This window comes from Pinus tabuliformis, chromosome 2_2 (assembly GCF_031772625.1).
Source record: "Pinus tabuliformis cultivar Carrire ecotype Pingquan chromosome 2_2, CPIR1, whole genome shotgun sequence".
In the NCBI taxonomy this organism is placed as follows: Eukaryota; Viridiplantae; Streptophyta; class Pinopsida; order Pinales; family Pinaceae; genus Pinus; species Pinus tabuliformis.
The window spans coordinates 1,052,517,887-1,052,538,234 of record NC_142300.1 but is presented as its reverse complement, the minus strand read 5'-3'; positions in this window follow the sequence as shown (position 1 = coordinate 1,052,538,234).

Sequence of the window (20,348 nt, the reverse complement as noted above, 5' to 3'; positions counted from 1 at the left end):
CTTGTCATTGAAGTCCATTTGCTAGGCTGCACACTGTTAGTATCACAGTTGGTCACAAGCATTACAGGGTATCTCTATCCTCAGATCTTCATTTGTCATGGTTATGGGTCATCCACAAACCCACACTTCATCGAAGTCCATTTGCTAGGTTGCACACTATCAGTATCACAGTTGGTCACAAGCATTACATGGTATCTCTATCCTCAGATTTTCGTTCATCGTGGTTATGGGTCATCCACAAACGCATAGTTCATCGAAGTCCTTTTGATAGGACACAAACTGTCAGTATTAGAGTTGGTCACAAGAATTACAGGGTATCTCTATCCTTAGATCTTTGTTCATCATGGTTATGGGTTGATCACATAAAACCCTTCTCTTCAGTGGCTCTTCATAGTCAACAAAGGCTTCGTAGGAGGGAACTTCATGCAATGGGGACCATTGCTTCTTAAGGAGGGAGGAATGATCCAAATAGAAAATGGCATCAACCCATGGTATTCATCCACCCATGGAATTTACCAATGGTATTGTAAGTGGCATCCATCCATGATATTTATCCACCCATGGTATTCATTCACCCATGGTATTTTCCCATGGTATTCATTCACCGATGGTATTTACCCATGGTATTGTGACATCCACCCATGGTATTCATTCACCCATGGAATTTTCCCATGGTATTGTAGCTAAAAAATACTATAAGAAGTCACATTTTGTAAAAGGACAAATTGTCCACCACAAGGTAGCTTTTATAGTTATTCTTCGTTTTAATAAAAAATTTCTTAGTGGTTTTGTTCATTGGGCATTCTCCTCTTTTTCTTCTGGAATTTCAATTTTTCAAATCTTGGGGGCCTCTCCCCCAAAATCCATTTCAATCTTTTAGATCTTGGGGTCCTCCCCCCAAGATCCGGATCAAGTACTACCCTGTCGAAAGCTATGAGGACAAATACATAAAGTGGACCACATTGCGGCAAGGAAGGGACCAAGATGTGCTAGAGTTCACAAGCATTTTTCATACCCTTCACACACAGTTGGGTATCAAGGATTCTGAGCTACATTTGGTACTCAAATACCACGACTGCCTACATAGATACATCCAGGATGAGCTGGAGTTCTTGAACATCTCCTCGCTCGGCACGGTGTACCGACACACTGTGAAAATCGAGCAGAAGTTTAAACAAAAGTAGCGGGACTTTGGATCTATGAATCCAAAGAACAAAGGACAAAGCCAAGGTGGGGTGACCCAAGAAAACCCATCAAAGCTGTAAGAAAAGAACAACAACACGAAGTCGAAGAAGGACACAACTTTATTGTGTGAGTTCCACAAGAGCCCCAATCACAACACAAGTGAGTGTCAGACCAAGCAGTCACTGGTGGCCAAGTTGAAGGCTTCAGAATCAGATGCATGTTCTGACCCTAAGTCAAAACCGGTCAAGGGGAATGGAAAAGGGAAGCAAATCATTGATGCGGAGCCCAAAATCACTGTTTCCACCAGCAAGATCCAAAAGAATGAGCCTGAAGATCCAGAGGAGCGAGAACACCTTTTCCACTCATAGATGTGGGTGAAGGTTTCGCCACTGCAATTCCTTGTCGACAACGACAGCCAAAAGAACCTAATTTCAGTAGAGGTCATGAAGAGGTTGGGCCTACCGACTACACCACACCCACGACCATACAGTATCGGGTGGCTTCACCAAGGACAAGATCTCTGAGTTCACCAGTAGTGACGCCTTCCCTATAGCATCAAGCCCTTCATAGACGAGGTATTGTGTGATGTTGCACCTCTGGATGTTTGTGATGTATTATAAGGCCAACCATACTTATGGAGGTGACATGCTGTGTATGAGTCAAGGCCTCGCACTGTTATTATTTCTTTGGGTAATTCTTTATACAGGATACTGGAGGTAGCCCCACCTATCGCCACCTCTTTGATCGCTACTAAGAAATGCAACAAGCTCATCTCCTAGACTAGGAAATTCATTTTCTATCTGATTCACTCCCAAAGTAAGGGGAAGATCGTAGCCACATCCATGACCCCTGGGAAGGGTTCCTCCACGCCACAACATTAGCAAGTGGACACAGTCATGAAAGAACACAAGAACATCTTCTCCCCACCCACAGGGGTACCATTGCATTGTTAGGTCAAGCATTCATTTGATCTAACTCCTAGAGGATCTCTACCCAATGGGCCGATATATCACTGCTCCATTCTGAAGAATGATAAGTACAAGAAGTGACATGGTCCTTACACCAGTACCAAGGCTGTGGGGAACAATAATTTGGAGCACAACATTCCCCCATTCCGTCGCTTGCACCGAGTGTTCAATGTGGACTGCCCTCTACCATGCTTCCCACCATTACTGGACATATTTGCAAAATAACTCATCAAGGACCAAGTTTAGCAGACAAAGGAACTCAATGCAATGGGGACCATTGCTTCTTAAGGGGGAAGTAATGATCGAGGTGGATGTTGGTGGCCACCCACCTATCCCATTTGGACCCCCACAACTATCTCTTTCAGTTTTTCAGTTTCCTTAATTGTAGCACAATTTACTATTTTTAGCAGTTTTTCAGGTCCTCAAACTTCCGGAGCCATTTTGAGGTCCTAAACGACATTTTTTGAGAAATCTGAGAGCAACATCGGTCCATGGACTAATATTCCTCTTTCAAAAGTTGTAATTCTCAGATATATCTTTCTAACAAGATATTGTGTGCATCAAATGGAGATCGTATGCCAAAGTTATGACCCCGGGAAGTCGATGTACCAATTTAGCCAAACGGGGCCCACAGTTTGGTGTTTCATCTTCTAGGGTTAGTTTTTTGGATGTTTAGGGTTTTCCATTGTTTCTCAACAATAAATAGGCCTTTAAGCCTCATTGTAACACAGTTCAGAGGCATGTAGCCGCCACATCTCTTCTTAGAGATAAGCTACCATTGCCCTAGCTGGTTTATTTCCATTTCTGTTTGTAAGCATATTTCAGTGTTTTACATTAATGAAATGAAGCATTATTTCTGCTGCATCTCTGTATTTGTGGTTATATCTGTAATTTGTTGTGTTCTTGTTTAAATCTAGATTAGTCACTTTTACTGAAGAGTCTTTAGTCTCGTATTATGACAACCTATCATCCCAAGAGTCCTCTTATGCTTTATCCTTCTTAGCTCCCAAGTCTAGATAGTTCTCTCCAGATGAAAAATTGTTTTATTTAGATATCTTTGCAGTAGATATAAGACCAATTTTGCAGGTGATTTCTAAAATTACAGGGAGGGAAGACTCTAGACAAGTTGATAATGCAGTTTTGGGATTTTTCACTATGATGATGAAACCAGAAGTGATATTAGATATTCCAACATTTTGGGTGGACACCATTAATACTCAATTCATGACTCTGTCACTTACTGGTTCATTTAAATTTCCTTTAGTTGTCACTTATTTGTTCTTGTACCAGAACACTGAGCATTTTGAATGTTTTGGGTTAAATATTGTAGACATAAATAAAAAGAAACAGTCAATGGTGTTCTGGACAGACCTAGTGAGGGGTGATCTAGAAGATGGTGGCTTGTTTGAGTCTACTTCTTTATTTCTTCTAGTGCCCTACAAGATTTTGAATGGGACCTTGCCACCAACATTTCTTCCCAAAGCTCAAGAATGTCTTCAATTGAGCAAAGATGTAAGATGTGGAGACTGGTTTGTATTTGAAGAGCATGCCAAAATCAGGCTTTATGGAGCCTCAGTCAAACCATATAGGTTACCAAAATTTGTGCTAATGCGACTCTTTCCTCTTGAGTTTATCAGACAAAGACTAAATCCAGATTAGGTTCATTTTTTCCCCATGAAAAAGGGTTATCTCTTTAATTTGCCTAGAATAGTAGGACCCTTTATTTTGAACATTAGACAGGTTGCTCAAGAGGTTGAGAAATTATTGGGTGATATGTGTCTTTTGCAGGTTATTGATTGAGCATATGATCCTCATCAGATCATTTCTAAGAGAAGGATAGAGAATGGATATTCAACATTTGTACATGAAAATAGACCAGAGATTGAGAAAATTGCAAATGGAGGTCCACAGAACACTAAAGGAGCAGAGATTGAAACCCTAATTATTTCAGAAAAGGGTTCAAAACGAGCCACAGAGGAAATTATTGATCCTGATGAATAAGAGTTAGAAACAGCAAAGAGAACTAAACTATTGGATGCAATGTCTTCAGCACAACCTGGTCTAGTAATCCAATTAGGAGAAATAGAGGGTGCACCAACTTCTCCATCCTCCAGTGAGCCTGTTTATGATTAAGTTCCTCTTATTAAAAGCATGTTTGCCTAGATAGCTAAAGAAAACTAGAAAATAAAGTTAAGCATGGAGGCTCAAGCTGAGTCTCAAATAAATTCCAGGCAAAGCAGGTTACTATCTACTATGGATTTAGAAAAGGGCTAGCTTAAAATTGCATTCTCTCATCCCACAGAGATGTCAGTTGGGTTCTCTAGTAACTTTAAAACTGTTAATTTGACAGTTGATACTCAAAAACTTCCTATGCTTGACAAAATCAATTTAGACATGCAGATTGGGCAATTGATTATTAATGATTTACATAAGACAAATGCAGCTGCTATTAAAGCAGAGAAAATGTTACACAAAGTGATCAATAAATTAAAGTTGGAGAAAGCCAATTCCAAAGCTCTAAATTCCCAGGTGGATGAATTAAAGAAGATTATTGTAAAGATAGGAGTCAATCCTGATGATCAACCTGCAATACAAAAATTATTGCAACTTGCTAAGTCTGAGATTGGAATCTTAAGAAAGAAGTTGAATCTTCCTACAAGTGAGCACCCTATTGCTATAGGGATAGCTGAAGTTGAGAATGTAAAGGAGAATTTTTTACAGGATTTATTGTAGAAAACTGAAGAGGTTTCTTTGCTTAAGGAATCATTGGCCAAGATACATAAACAAGTAGATACTCATGTCTGCACAGTAGTGATGCTAGCTAATATAGAGGATCCAGTGGCATAGGCATTGTAGTTGGTTACAGAGTTAAATATGGCTAAGCATGATTTGAAAAAGCACAGAGGGATATGGAGACAGTTTGTAAACTCTCAAACTTGAGTGAAGAGGAAGCTCGAATAGAGAAGGAAAATGCAAAGAAATACAGAGAAGACTTTCAAAGGGCTGAAGAGGAGATTAAAAGGTTGAAGGAGAAAATGAAAGGTAATATGTCTTTAATCCAGGCTAGGGAAATTCTTTGGGATGAAATTATCGAAGTTATCAGGAACATCTGGGAATTCCTTGTCATTGTGTCTGTTGAGGAGACAATTGTCAGGGACATGGAAAGTTTGGTTATACAAGATAAGCAGAAATTATTAGAGATATCCAAGTTTGCAAAAAGAATGATAGATTTTATTAACTCTAAGTTTGATGCAAAGCTAAAGGAACATGACCTTATGGACAAAACACTGTGTGCAATGGATTTCAATAAGATGATTATCAAAAATATCTACAGAAAATTTGTTGAGAAGAAGATGAATGAAATAAAAGAAGTAGTTTCCAGGTTCAATATCCTGTTTGATAAAATAGTTAGAGCTGGGTTCCCCTCTCACTGGGATTTACAAGGAAATTTTCTGCCATGGAAATCATATGAGACTTTTCTAGTGGAAGCAAAAAGTAAGATTGACAACACCCATGAGAAGATAGCAGTACTGAAAGGAGAAACTATTTTGAATTATCTTAATAAGGATTTTAAACTTCTATGGATGGTAAAGACTTTGCTTACAGAAAAGCCTACTTATAGTATGATTGCAGTGTTCAGAATGGAACTCAACAAATTGGAAGAAGAAGCAAAGCCAAATGTACCATTGTGGAGAAGATGCAAAGAGTGGATGATAGAACATACAAAAGATTCACTAATAGGGCCATCTACTCAAACCACCAATTCGAACAGTGACCAGCAACAATCAATCATAATTTGATTTTATGTTATTTTATTTTCTATGAAGAGTGAGGTGTCTTGTACCCTCCAATCTAATATTTTAAAATGAATTTTTACTTAAGGCTGTTATAAATTAGTTAAGTATTTTGACAGTTTATTGGTAGTTCTCAACTGTCCCATGATGTGTAAAAAGAAGGAAAATCAAAGAAGAAAGGTCTGAGTTTTGGTAATCTGAAGACTACACAATTTTGTACTTAATGAATTGATGATTAATGAAATAATCAAGAGTTTTCCATACGGTGTCGAGTATCATTTATAATCTCTTTGTTATGTGTCATTTTGTTTCTTTCTCTCTTTGAATATGGTAATGAAGCTGCGGGTCTTTGTTTTATTTTGCGAATAAAGTTAAATTTCATTAAAATAGCACTCCCATATTTAAATATTCTTTCTCTATATTTCCTCTAAGTTAAAGATAATAGTTTCTGTTAAACACAACATATTGTCTTTAATCTTCCCAAGTATTCTTCACACAACATTTGTATTCACCACCTCATGGCATCTTGAAATTTTCATGTCAGCTATATGTCAAGGGTTTTAACAATAATGTTCTTCATACTCCTCAAGATAAAGACACTTTATACAAATGAGTGACATAATAAAACTTTTATGTCTTAGGCACAATTTCTCCACAACATAGAAATTGTTTTCCTAAGGGACAACATTAATTGGAGCCATTTTTGGGGACGAAGATAAGAATGTTTTTCCCTTGGTTTTAATACTTTCCTCTGGTTGTTCAGTGAGGAGGAAATATTTGGCCGTATTGAACAAGAATTGCAACTCTGGCTTCAAAAGGCCTCATACGAGGTCAGATACCTTGCAACATAAAGCTCAAGTTCTTTCAAATCCTGAGAGATTATTTTCTAAGAGTGTTTGGGAACCAAAAGCTCCATCTACACCAAGTCCCATACTGTTTGCACCTGGTAGCAGTTATGCACATCTTTTTCCCGAAAATTTAGTAAAAGGTGATTCTTGATCAAGAATCACCTTTTACATCCACCTCATTTCAAGAACCCAAATTTCAAGTACAATATTTAGAGTATGTCTTTTTCTTTTTAGTACCTGAAAATATAGCTATTATAGTTTTTCAACCTGAACCTATATCTACATTACCTCCTTTTCATACTCCATTTACCTTTTAGGCAAGTTATACATCTATTGGTACTCAAGGTTCAGTGAGTTCTAGTGCAAACATGGAAGCACCTGCATTCTTCCTAAATAGGTATGCACCTATTCAGTTGCCTCAACAACTAAATTTGATGTCTCAATAATACTTAAATTCTTCCTCGTTTCACAGGAGAAGACGAACAAACAACAGAGAAACATATAGTGGTGTTATGTAACTTTGCAGAAAATCTCAACGTTCAACACCTGGATGTTGTTTTAAGACTTTTTGTGCAATCTTTAGACAATGAAGCAAGAAAGTGGTTTAAAGGGATTGCTAATAACTGTATCCCTACATGGGAAGAGATGGAGCACCAGTTCACCCAGAGATGGGGAGAGAAGCAAGATCATGGATATTCGCTTACGGAGTTTAATTCTATCAAAAGGAAATCTGATGAAAGCATTGTTGATTTCATCCAGAGGTTTAATAAGCTTTACAATAGTCTTCCAGTGGAGATCAGGCCCCCTCCCACTGGTGCAAAAGTGGCTTTTGTAGGGGCATTTGAAATAGACTTTGGATTCACATTAAGGGAGAGAAAATCCCCAACCCTTGACCATATTCAAGTTGATGCTCTAGAAATAGAAGCAAATCTGGTGGCTGCGGGCAAAGCACCAGAGACACAACCTACAAAAGATAAGGGAAAGGCCAAAGAGGAATCATCTCAAAATCATACATTAGAGGATATGAACAAGGTGACACAAATTTTTTCTAGAAAATTGATTAAATTGGATTGGAGAATAAAATTTCTCGAAGGAAAGTACAACAAAATGGAGGTTTTAATCCCAATACAGAAGGAAACCTTTGCAGATTTTGTAGAAGGAAAGAAAGGACCAAGATCAAGTCCAAGCACCACTCTACTTAGACGTAGATCCTGGTGAAGCATCAAAAGAAAATTATAAAGATCATGATGATCATATCTCCACATTGTATGCAAGGGGGGATGAAATAGGTGTTGAAGAAGAATATACCAAAACAGATGTCACTTTTGATGAAAATGAAATTGATGAGTATTGGAAGCAGTTTACTGATTTCATGCTGGCAGAATTGCACAAGAAGTATGACTTGAGATCAAGAAAAAGATCTAGAGTTCAAGAAAATGAAGGTGAGTAGTAGGTTTCTTCTCCCTTACAAAAGGCGACTCCACAAGAGGCACAACCTACAAAACAACTGAATAAAAGACAACAACAACAGAGTGTAAATAGCAAGACTCAGATGCATCAATTTGAGTCTTCTCAAGATAAAACTGATGAAATTCATTTAGAGAGAATTGTTTCCATTCTTAAAGAAATTCCAATTATGAGGAGAAGTGAAGAAGAAACAGAAAAGAATACAATACAGCTCCATGTGTTTAGTATCACTAAAGAATTGGAGAAAATAAAAATTTAGGTACCTCTCATAGAGTTGGTCAAGACACCAGCTTATAAAAAGGAAATTGTTGAGTTTATCAACTTGTCTCAAAATGTAAATGTACTGTGAATCTACAAGAAGATAAACCTGTAGTTGTTTTTGTCCCACATGTTGAGGAGGTAGATTCTTCAATCCCCCCTTTCTACATTTCTTTATTGATCCATGAATTCATCTTGCATAATTGTATGATTGACTCTGGAGCTTCACATAGCCTCATGCCACTATCAGTAATGAAACAACTGAATTTACAAGTCACTAAGCCCTACAAAGACCTATATTCATTTGATTCAAATAAGGTCAAGTGTATTGGTGTCGTCAAAAATATGGTCGTGTCATTAGCCCAAATCCCAGCCACAAGCTTGGTAATTGATGTAGTAGTAGCAGATATCAAAACTAGGTTTGGAATGTTGCTATCCAGATCATGGGGAACTAAATTGGGAGGAGTTCTGAAGTTGGATTTTACTTATGCTATTATACCAGTTTTTGGTGGGGAAGAGAGAAGGCAGTATAGAGAAACAAGGTTTGTCAATACAATTACAAAGAATGAAGCAAGTAATTCACATCTGTACAATCAAGAAAAAGATGATTTCTCTTGTTTTATGCTGCATGATAATACAGAACTTGCTAAAGATAATAAGAGGTAGCTCACTTCAGCATGTGTAAATACAAAGTTGCAAAAAAAAGGCATATGGAAGTTCTTCTTTGATGGTGCCTACTCTAAGGAAGGTACAGGTGTTGGTTTCTTTTTTATTACCCCTAGAGGTAACATAATGCCATTTTAATTTAAATTAGAATTTGAAGCAACTAAAAACGTGGCAGAATATGAATCCTTAGTCATTGCTCTTCAGACAACAAATCAAATGGGGGTTCAGTCCATCTCTGTTTTTAGAGATTCAAAATTGATTATAAAGCAGATCAAAAATCACTGTCAAGCAAAACACCCTAGACTCAGGGCATATAGAAATGAAGTTTGGGATTTAGTTGAGAATTTCTTTGAGGCTTTCAATATACATTTCGTTCCAAGAGATGGGAATAGGTTAGAAGACTCATTGGTTGTTGTAGCCAGCACTTTCAGGCCTCCTATAAATCCAAAACTGAGGTATGAGATAGAAATTAAGTACAAACCATCTTTTCCAGATAACATAAAGCACTAGTAAGTTTTCGAGGATGACCAGCAAATTAAGGAGTTATTAACGATGATTGAAGACTTTCAAGGCAGTAAAATTGATCAAGATGGGGATGAAATAACAAAAAATGGAGAAGTAAGTGATTATAAAAAGTCCATAGCTAGTCAGAAGATCATTCAATTTAAGGATAATTTTTTTCCAAGAGGACTTGTCCCTCTTGAAAGACTCTTTAGTTCTAATGACGTAGTAGTTGGTTCAGAAAAAGTTTCTCAGGATGAACAAGTCCAGGATTGCAACATTGGGACCCAAAAGGAGCTCAAGCTAGTCAAATTGTTTAAGGGAGTTCCATTTAATTATAAAGAAAGGTATATTGAGCTTTTTAAGAGTTACACTGATGTTTTTGCTTGGTCATATGATGATCTCAAGACATATGATGTGAACATAATTCAACACAAGATCTCCTGAAAGAAGGAATGAAACCATTTAAGCAAAAACTCAGGCAAATCAATCCTTTGATTTTGCCATTAATTGAAAAAGAAGTTAAGAAGCTTTTGGATGCCAAGATAATAGTTCCACACCGATACTCTGATTGGGTGGCCAATTTAGTACCGGTAAGGAATAAAAATGTTGAAATAAGGTTATGTGTGGATTTTAGGAATTTGAACAAAGCCCCTATAAAGGATAACTATCCATTACCTAAAATGGATCATGTGTTGCAAAAAGTAACCAGATCATTCAGAATGTCAATGGTTGATGGTTTTTCCGGGTATAATCAGGTGGTTGTTGATAAGCAGGATCAAAAGAAGACTGCGTCTACAACCCCTTGGGGAACCTTCATGTATGCTCGGATACCCTTTGGGCTGATGAATGTAGGTGCAACGTTCCAAAGAGCGATGGACATTACATTTGTGGGTGATAAGTTTGTGGTGATATACTTGGATGATATCACTAATTTCTCCAAGTCAAATGAGGAGCATTTGGAACATCTAAAAAGAACTTTTGAGAAGTGTAGGAAATATGGCCTATCTTTGAATCCTAAGAAATCTGTTTTTGCTCTAGAATAAGGGAAGCTGTTGGGACACATTGTTTCAAGAGATGGAGTAAAAATAGATCCAGCAAGGGTACAGGCTGTACAAAATATACCTCTGCCCAGAAGTAAGAAAGATATTCAAATTTTTTTGGGAAAAATAAATTTTCTAAGGAGATTCATGTCTAACTATGTTGAGATTGTGAAAGATATTACTAATATGCTGAAAAAGGAGAATGAAGTACATTGGACTAAAGAGGCTAAAGAGTCGTTTTCAAGAATCAAAGAAGCATTACAAGAAGCTCTAGTTTTGATTAGTTCTGATTATCAAAATCCCTTTCAAATATTCTCATTTGCATCACCTAGTTCAATAGATGTTGTTTTGTTACAGAAGAATGATGAAGGTAAAGAGCAACCAGTTGATTTCTTTAGTAAGGTACTTAGGGATGTTGAACTCAAATACACTATTCTTGAAATGCAGGTGTACACCTTGGTGAAGGCCCTAAAAGCCTTCAGTACTTATGTGTTACAGTCACAAATTATTGCTCATGTGCCAAATGTTGCAGTGAAGGATGTCCTAGTCCAGAGTGATGTGGAGGGTAAAAGAGGAAAATGGATAGCTAAGATCCAAGAATATGACTAAGACATAAAGCCAACCAAACTAGTGAAAGGACAGGGGTTGGTGAAGAAGTTGGCTGAGTCGAAATTTCAGGCTTTGGGAATCAATTTACTAACACCTGTAAATGAAGAGACGAGCAAAGAAAATGAAGATAAATCAAAGCTAGGTATGAGGATGTGATACAAATTTTTATGCTCAAATTGGTACAAGCACATAGTTCAATATTTATGTTTTCTTTCTTGCCCTCAGTCATTAGATAGAGCAAGATATAGAGCATTAAAAATCAAGGCACAACCATATGTGATTGTAGAGGGTAGATTGAATTGGAAAGATCCTGCTGGAATTTTGTTGTTATGTTTGATAGAAGATGAGTTTACAGAGATAATTAAGGATTGTCATGAAAGATTGTGTGGGGGCCATTACATTTGGAAGGTCACTGCACACAAAATTCTCCAGGAAGGCTTTTATTGGCCCACCTTATTTAGTGATATATATATATATATGTTTGTTAGAGGATATCAAGAGTGTTAGTTTTTTGCTGAGAAGAAGAAGTTGGCCCATCTGCTATTGATTCCAGTCTTCATAGAAGAACCATTCAGACAATGGGGGCTAGACTTTGTTGGAGAGATTAATCCACCTTTGAGTGGACAGTATAAATGGATTCTTACAACAACTGATTATTTCACCAAATGGGTAGAAGCTATACCTACTAGAAATAAAATTAACCAAGTGGTGATGAAGTTTTTAGAAGAAAACATTTTCAGCAGATTTAGGTGCCTTGATAAAATCATAACTGATAATGCTCAAGTGTTCAGTTCAGTCAGGTTTGTTGCTTTTTGTCAGAAATATAATGTTATTCTATCTCATTCTACAACTTATCACCCTCAAGGGAATGGATTGGCTGAATCCACCAACAAAACGTTGGTGAAAACTCTAAAAAAACCATTTCAAAGAATTAGAAGGACTGGGATTCAAAATTGAAGTTTTCTATTTGGGTCGTCCGAGTGGCTACAAAAATATCTATAGGAAAATCACCTTTTGAGCTAGTGTATGGAATGCAAGATTTGTTTCCTAGTCAGCTTGTGAAGCCTGTGATTACAATGATTCAGGAAGCAAAGGAAGAACCCAATGCTTTAGTGAGAAGGATGCATAAGGTAATGGAGTTGAATGAATGCAAAGATTAGGTAAGAGATAATTTGATTATGTATCAATAAAAAATGAAGGGTATTTTTGACATAAAAGCTAAAGAAATTGATTTTAAAGCTAGAGACCTGGTGCTAAGGTGGGATACCAGGAGAGAAGACAAGGGAAAAACATGGGAAGTTTGACCCTCTCTGGTATGGGCCATTGAGGATTACAAAGGTAAAGGCAAACAATACATTTCTCCTGGAGAACCTTGATGGTGAACCTTTACAACTGCCTATCAATGGGCAGTACCTCAAACATTATTTCCAGTTCTCAGTCACATACACCTTGTCATTGTAAATACCGCAGTGAATTCATTATACAAGTTCCATAGAATTGAATTTGTCAAAGCAATACATGACTCCATGCCCGAGGTGAAGGCACTAATCTACAGTTCTTAGTGCTTCTATGGCAAAAGCACTATCCCCAGCTGGAGCCAATTGTTGTAGCCTACATTGTCATTTAAATTTTTAATATTATTCAAAACCCAAAAATAAAATATCATGTTTTGTAATATTATTTTAAATTGCACTAACATCGACATTGAAGGCATGAAGAAGGTGGGACTGACCCATCTAATAAAGCCCGAGCATTTCCATGACTAGCCCACGTAGTTAGTTGGGGGGTTAGAGGGGGAGCAGAGCTGCCTCCTTCGTTGCGCTGATTGCATAGCGGGGGGGTGGGTTCACATGGGGTTTGAGGGGTGAAGGTAACCCCACTCTATGGGGTTCGAGGCAGCGCCCAAAATTTTTTTGGTTTTGGAACCTATGTTAGGATGGGCAGATCCACCTATGGTTTTGTGCATGATTTTCGCATATGTTTTTGGACGCGATGGTTTTCGTTCCATGGTATTGGATGCTTTGGCATGTATAAATATGTATTATAAAATTGAAAGGAATATAATGAAAAATCAAGCTGGTAGTCCTAGTTTTGGGATCTAGGGGAAAATATTTGTGTATCTGTCTTTTATGTGTTATGCTCTCGCATTGTTTATTTTCTATGTTCTAGAATCGTATGCAGGTAATTTCTATATGGGGTTAAAATATTTCCACAACTAGCCCACATAGTTAACCAGGGGGTTAGAAGGGGGCTAGAGCCCCCCCTTTGTTGCACTGATTGCGTAGCGGGGGGAGTCACAGGGGGTTTGAGGGGTGCACGTAACCCCACTCTATGGGGTCTAGGGTAGCGCCCCATAAAATTTTGGTTTTGGAACCTATATTAGGTTGGGTGGACCCACCTATGGTTTTGTGCATGATTTTCGCACATGTTTTTGGACGCGATGGTTTTTGGTCCATGGTTTTGGACACGATGTTTTTCAGTCCATGGTATTGGATGCTTTGGCATGTATAAATATGTATTATAACATTGAAAGGAATATAATGAAAAAATCAAGCTAGTAGTCCCGTTTTGGGATCCAGTGAAAAATATCTATGTATATGTGTTTTATGTGTTATGCTCTTGCGTTGCTTATTTTCTGAATTTTAGAATTCATATGCAGGTAATTTCTGTACATGGTTAAAATCTACATATAATCCATGGCTCAACCCCCGTAGTTGACCGTGATGTAAGCACCATTGATAGAGATCGACATCCTATGATCACTGCAGGGGTTCGACCTTGATTAGCATCTCATACACCCCCTACTCCCGTAGTGGGCCACCTCTCATCGTCTCACTCCACCTCATGTCCGCCACTTCATCCTACGCTCCCATTCATTCCTTTCCAGCTCACCCACCGTACCTTGTCACCTCATCCCTGTCACTTCATTAATTCATTACACATTCCATTCCCCCCCCCCCCCCCATTTTTCTTTTCATTTATAAATAATAAAAAAAGAAATAAACCATGTTGTATTAGTCACTTGTTCTCGGTATGAGAAGCACTAGTGCATGAACTCTCACCTCCTGTTCAGCATTCGAAGTTAGCAACTATCATTTTCAGACACCATGGCCAAACAATTAAGTTCCTCTTTTGTCATCCATATCTCACTAATGGACGTTGAGCATGATATTTACGATACCTTCTGCACAATTAAGCATCTCCCTCTATATCAAGAAGTTATTTTGAATCACAAGAAGTCCCCTGTATTTATGTAAATGGTTAGGTCAAGTGTCTTAGCAGCATTTTTCCCAAAAGCCCACTTGTTTCCAGAATTCATTCAGTGGTCAGCCTCGTCCTTGTACCCTAAGCAATGTTTTGTGATGAATCAGTTAGGGGAAAGTGTCTTCTAGGTAACCTCTAAGTTAATTCACCAAGCTTTCAATTACCCTGTCTCTGGAACATATGTCAGTTTTACTGAAGAGTCTTTGGTATCATATTATGACAACCTATTGTCCCTAGAGTCCTCTTATGCTTTATCCTTCTTAGCTCCCAAGTCTGGACAATTCTCTCCAGATGAAAAATTGTTTTCTTTAGATATCTTTGCAGTAGATATAAGACCAATTTTGTAGGTGATTTCTAAAATTCTAGGGAGGGAAGACTCTAGATAGGTTGATAAAGTAGTTTTGGGATTTTTCACTATGATGATGAAACTGGAAGTGATATTAGATATTCCAACATTTTGGGTGGACACCGTTAATACTCAATTGATGACATTGTCACTTACTGGTTCATTTAAATTTCCTTCAGTTGTCACTTATTTGTTCTTACACTAGAACACTAAGCATTTTGAAATTTTGGGGTTAAATATTGTATACATAATAAAAAGAAATACTCAGTGGTATTCTAGACAGACCTAGTGAGGGGTGATCTAGAAGATGGTGGCCTATTTGAATTTACTTCTTTATTTATTCTAGTGGCCTACAAAATTTTGAATGGGACCTTGCCACCAACATTTTTTTCCCAAAGCTCAAGAATTTCTTCAATTGAGCAAAGATGTAAGATGTGGAGACTAGTTTGTATTTGAAGAGCATGCAGAAATTAGGCTTTATCGAGCCTCAGTCAAACCATATAGGTTACCAAAATTTGTGCCAATGCGACTCTTTCCTCTTGAGTTTATCAGACAAAACCTAAATATGGATCAGGTTCATTTTGTCCCCATGAAAAAGGGTTATCTCTTTAAGTTGTCCAGAACAGTGGGACTCTTTATTATGAACATTAGACAGGCTTCCCAAGAGGTTGATAAATTATTGGGTGATATGTGTCTTTTACAGGTTGTTGAGTGGGCATATGGTCCCCATCAGATCATTTCTAAGAGAAAGATAGATAGTGGATATTCAACATTTGTACACGAAAATAGGCCAGAGATTGAGAGAATTGAAAATGGAGGTCCATAGAACACCAAAGGAGCGGAGATTGAAACCTCGAGTATTTCAGAAAAGGGTTCAAAACGGGCCAGAGAGGAAATTATTGATCCTGACGAAGAAGAGTCAAAAACAACAAAGAGAGCTAAGATATTGGATGCAATTCCTTCAGCACAACCTGGTATAGTAATCCAATTAGGAGAAATAGAGGGTGCACCAAATTCTCCATCCTCCAGTGAGCCTTTTCATGATCAAGTTCCTCTTATTCAAAGCATGTTTGCCTAGATAGCTAAAAAAACCAGGAAAAAAATTTAAACATGGAGGCTTAGGCTGAGTCTCAAATCATTTTCAAGCAAACTAGGTTACTCTCTGTTATGTCCTAAATCTACCTCGGGTTGAGAAAGGTAGGATCTAGGGTAATATCAAACCATGCTTAACCTGGTAGCTAGCCCTACCAGGTCGGGAGAGGGCTCTCTCCTTGTCAATCTTAGAAAAGATGGCGTATGAAGCTTGAGATGACTAATGTAATCACTGATTTTAGGCTAGGTATGTGTACAAAGGTGTTTGATTGAATTTGATGATGTTTTGTTGGCTCAAATGTGAAAGGCAGATTTGGGTCCGGGGAATGAGGCTCAGTTTTGCAGAGATCTCTATGGGGCAAGGTAGGCAAGTGGTTTGATACTTCAAATTTAGTGAGATGGAGAGCTTTAAGACTGGTGAGGAGTTGAAGAGGGCATGAAAAACTCAGGGATCCTCTTCAAACAGCTGAAAACATAGATAACTAAACAAACCCTAGGTAGAGCATTGCACTTTCAATGTATTCTACCTTTTATCCTTGTTTGATTTAGTTAAGATGAAGCAAAGAGAGATAATGGCATACATAAAACACATGTAGACTTACAATTACAGAATAAAACACAATACCAAAGCAAGATGCCACATGAATCCCATAAAGTTCTACAAACCACTGGTCTATTCCTTAGCTAAACTGTTGAAATGAGTATACAATAAGCTCCAAGCTTTCCCAAAAGTCCAACCATGCTAATAACTGAAAAATTACAAGATATAGGAAACCAACAACTCATCCTAGCCTCTAGGGGTCAAGCTCATTATTTTAGGAGTTGTTCCAACAAACCTAAACTGAGAACTAAAAAGTAGGCAGTGGAACAACTTGCCTCTAAAAACTAGGAAACCGATTCATTCAGTTGCAAACTACCTTTTGATGGATGAATCTACATCTAAAAGTGAAAATTTAGCATAATTACATAAAAATCCATCATGTCACATTAAATTACATCATGATTTTGACAATTAGAAGGAGAAAAGTCACACTGTGAAAAAACTAGGTGAAAAACAGAGGTTTTTGGCCAAACTGAGCAAAATTCCTCCAATGTGCCGCGCTGATTTCCCTATGCGTAGTGCCTTTTTGCAGCTGATTTTGGAGGCCTTTCTGGTGTCCAAATTTTCTCCACGTGGGCTTCTTGGAAATTTTTACCTGTCTGCTTTCCAGAACAAGTGGAATTTTTGAATTTTGCCTCCATTTGCCCCTCCAAAACTGAGTTCTTCCAACACTACTTCCTGTGTGTCCAAAAAGGGGCAGAAAGGTCATTTTTGAGGTGTTTTTGAACTTTTTGGAAGCTCAAAACCTGTCAAAATTTCTTGGCCATTTGTGGGCATGCATATTTTTTCATGAAAAATCTAAAAATGCTGAGTTTTCCTCAAAAGGAGGTCCCTAGAAAAAGTGCGCGCCAGGTGGTGCGGTGCATCAGGCAGAACAACCTGTTTTTTAGGCCAAAAATTTCAAAATTGCAAAAATCGTCCCAAATTTCTTGAAATTTGGGGTGACTGTCTTTCATCAAGTGTTGTGTTGGGCCAAGGAAGCCTCAGCCAAGATTTGAAGTCTATCTTGCTCTTTTCGCTTCCTCGATGCCTTCTTCAACTTGGCCTTCAAAATCTTGATTCTTGCTTTGCACACCATGTTTCTTGTCAAGTAGTGGTATGCCATGTTCCTCAACATGTTTTTCTCATTGTTGGCCTTCTCCAGCGTATTCTCCAAGTGAAAGTTTGTTCTCTCAAGCCAAGATTCCTGGTCATGTTCAATCTCTTTCTCATACCCATGATCACTGTCTCTTTCCATTATTTTCCTTTGGTTTTGAAAAATGTGGTTGTATATGGATGGTTTTGTGGATAATAGTGTGAAAATATGGTGGAGGAATGAAATGGGTAAAGTGTATGGAAGAGAGTGTAAAAATGTATGTGTGAACAGAGTTTAGGGATGGGAGTAAGAGTTTAGGGATGTGAGTAGGGTGAGTGGAAATGAGAGGAGGAATGGGAAATGAAACTAGAGAAATGTAGTGAAGGGGATGTGAAAGTGGTAGAGGGGAATAAGACAGCAAAAAAAATGGCAATTTTGCAAACCCTAGGTGGATTTTCAATGAAACTGAGCAAGGAGCTAGGGTTTTAATATTTCCCTATTAAATCACCAAGAGGACTGAGACAAACTCATGCATTGAGCATATTGGAGTGTGAACTTACTTGGGCAATGAGGAATTTACAATTTTGGGAGATTTTTTGGAAGTTCTGAATGGATTTCAGGCTTTGTAGCCCAATGCGCCGCGCTGCCCCAATGCGTAGCGCCAGTTATAAAATTACACTGTAAACCACTGCGCAATGCGTAGCACTGGCTCAATGCATAGCACCTTTTTTTAGACACGTTTTGGAGGCCTTACCGGTGTCCAAATTGGGTTTAGGATAGCTCGTTGGAAATATTATTGAGTCTACTTTCCAACCCAACTTGAATTTTTCAATTTGGAGTTCATTTGCCCTGTCAAAGGTCAAATCTCCCAAGACTGGTCAAAATGTGCAAAATGAGGCTGCCTAAAGGCAAAGTGTTGTTGCAGTCAACTTTTGAAGGTCTTCCTCAACTCCAAATTGAGCTCATGATAGCTCATTGGAAATAACTTTGTGTCTAGTTATCATTTGACTCATCCATCATGTCATTTGACCAACCAAGATAGAAGAAATCTTGATTTTACCAATGTCACTTTAGAGGTGCATCAATTCTCCTGAGGCAACTGTATTTTTGACATTTCTCTAAAACCATGACACCTGTGTAAAAAGTGAAGGAGGTTTTTCTTTCTTGGCCTATTATGGAAGAAAACCTATCTCAGGTTTCCAAAATTCATCTTTTCTTTCTCATAAACATCGTTGGAGTAAAACCTATCCCGATGTGTGGAACAGGGGATTTGTCGAAATGAAGTGAAATGAATGGGATAAGGGGCTTCTAAATTCTTGAGAAAATTTTGGGAAGTAGGGAGGGATGTTAGGAAGTAGGGGAAAGTGGAATTTCAAAGATTGAGTGAGGGGAAGGGGTCCAAAAGGGCAAAACACAGGCCTAGCCTAGAAAATTATCAAATTGTAGCAAGAAACTAGGGTTTGTACGAAAATGAGGAATTTGAGGGACATCAATGATGGGAAGTGTTTAATAAGGTACATTAAGGATAGGGGAAGGAATATGAACACCAGGATACAAGTTTTGCTGATGATTTGACTATCTAAGAGAGATTACCTTCAAAACCCTAGGAGAGGGAAATGAACCTTACCTAGGCACAACTGAAGCATGAACAAGGTGTAAAATGACACATTGGAACCTAACACGATGATGAAAACCCTCTAAATGATGGTACACTAAGCTGAATAGTGACATGGACCAACATTTGGACAACTTTGACAGGAGTAAAAGCAAACCCTAGACCTAATACCTAGTGACAAAATTTTGCTTAAAGACTCACTGAAATGACAAAATTTGACCTCAACACCTTAAAATCACTTTGTAAGAGCATGTTTGATCACTGGAGGAAGGCTGCAAACACTGACACTAACACTCTTTGTTAGGGATTTAGAAAAGGGCCAGCTTAAAATTGCATTCTCTCACCCCACATAGATGTCAGTTGGGTCCTCTAGCAACTTTAAAACTGTCAATTCAACAATTGATGCTAAAAAAATTCCTTTGCTTGACAAAATCAATTTGCACATGCAAACTGGGAAATTTATCTTCAATGATTTACATAAGACAAATATATCTGCTATTAAAGCAGAGAAAATGTTACACAAAGTGATCAAGAATTAAAGTTGGAGAAAGCCAATTCCAGAGCTCTAAATGCCCAGATGGATGAAAGAAAGAAGCTTATTGTAAAGATAGGAGTCAATCCTGATGATCAATCTGCAATACAAAAAATTATTGCAATCCACTAAGTCTGAGATTGGAATCTTAGGAAAGAAGTTGAATCTTCCTACAGGTGATCACCCTATTGCTGCAGGGATAACTGAAGTTGAGAAGGAAAAGGAGAAGCTTTTATAGGATGTATTACAGAATACTGAAGAGATTTCTCTGCTTAAAGAATCATTGGCCAAGCTATAGAAACAAGTAGATACTCATGTCTACACATGTTGGCTTGATGGGGCCTGACCTAGGTTCGGAGTTAATTAGCCAAACAAATCCCTACACTAGTGGCCCTTTCGAAAATAGCCTACGGAGCACAGAATGAGGTCTCACTTGAAGCAGTATGGGGGGATGCTGGAACCAAGTTTCCGCACCCTTGAGATG